A 1,909-nucleotide genomic window follows, 5' to 3' on the forward strand; every position below is an offset into this window, starting at 1 on the left:
TGAAAGGATATGTCAGAAGAGTAAAATTGTGATAAACCTGCTCAGGACAGCAGCAGTAACATGAATTCAGAAAATCACCATAAATTCATGGATTTGAATTAGAGGCTGAATGAGACATGAAATTAAAGCTTAATGAGTCTAGTTCTTATAAAAGAAACCGTGTAAACAAAGGAATTTCTGATAATGAGAAATTTGATTCGTAGTGAAGAGTGGTCAGATTAGTCAAACAGTGAAACGGGGGAAAACTTAAGAAAAATCTGGTGTTGATTGGCCCAACCTAAAATTCTGGAAATTTCATGGATGGAAGATATACGAGTCTATATTCAGGAAAAATTAACGGCAAGTGATTTGGAGTTTTGTAGCTCCATTTATAAACAATTTAGTGACCATTGCTCAGGAAAACAGCTCGTAGTGAATATGTGATGTTGTTGTAAACATGGATAAAACTTGTTTTAGTTACTCATAAGCTATTGATTAAACCCATACTTGAATTCTAAATCGTGATATTGTAAGCTTATGATAATTCGAATATGAAATGATAGTATGGCGTAAAATTGAATTATTCATTGGAAAGTGATGGATGTAGATTCGGTCAAGCCCAAGTCTGTACATGATAGTATATGTGGTATGTGAAGTCTAATTGAATAAATGTGAAAGTGTATATGTGTGAATAGGGCCGAATGGCCAATGTGATGAATGTGAACATGCATATATGAGATAAGGCCGAATGGCCAATGTGATGAATGTGAACATGTGTATGTGTGATAAGGCCGAATGGCCAATGTGATGAAAGTGAACACGTATATGTGATAAGGCCGAATGGCCAATGTGATGAAAGTGAACATGTGTATGTGTGATAGGCCGAATGGCCAATGTGATGAATGTGAACATGCATATATGAGATAAGGCCGAATGGCCAATGTGATGAATGTGAACATGTGTATGTGTGATAAGGCCGAATGGCCAATGTGATGAAAGTGAACACGTATATGTGTGATAAGGCCGAATGGCCAATGTGATGAAAGTGAACATGTATATGTGTGATAAAGCCGAATGGCCAATGTGATGAAAGTGAACAGGTGTATGTGTGATAAGGCCGAGTGGCCAATGTGATGAATGTGAGCATGTGTATGTGAGATAAGGCCTAATGGCCGATGTGATGAATGTGAAAGTGTATAAATGTGATAAGTCCCGAAGGGCATTTGTGTCAGTACTATATCCGGGTTAAAACCCCGCAGGCTTTATGCGAGAATATTATCACTGATTAATGTCCGTAAGCTTCGTGCTCGTACTATATCCGGGCTATAAAGACCCGATGACTGCGTGTGGGAATTTTGTCCGGGTAAGACTCGATAACTTCGTGTGGAGATTATGTCCGGGTAAGACTTCGTAATAAGAGTCGCTTATAGATATATTCAATGCGAAAGGTTAAACAGGTATGTACTCCAAGTCTATATGTGAGCTTGATTGCACTAAATCATAAGGTAGTTATGTGATGCATGTGAGAGCAATCTATGAGACTACTCTTATGATTATGTGATATCGGATCAGTGTGAGAGGTGATGGGAAATCATACGATATATCTATGTCACATGAGCTCACTTTTACGTGAAAGTTTATCTGCCTATTGTATATGATGAGACGTGCGTATTCGGAAAAGGGATGGTATGCCCGAAGGAAGAGTGAAATAAAAATACGAACAACTATGTTATAATTTGATTGTTATCTATTGCCACTGCTTAAAACTACTAAGCATAAGCTACCGTACTCGTCCCTCTTATAGACTCATTGCGAAGCTACAGGCTCGGGATCGTCAATGCTATCACTACACGTTTACTCTGTCTCCTATCTGGAATTTTATAGATCCATGCGAAGCTACATGTGGCGTATAACAGGAGGTATCCTATCA

The sequence above is a fragment of the Gossypium hirsutum genome, chromosome A10 (assembly GCF_007990345.1).
Source record: "Gossypium hirsutum isolate 1008001.06 chromosome A10, Gossypium_hirsutum_v2.1, whole genome shotgun sequence".
NCBI lineage: Eukaryota > Viridiplantae > Streptophyta > Magnoliopsida > Malvales > Malvaceae > Gossypium > Gossypium hirsutum.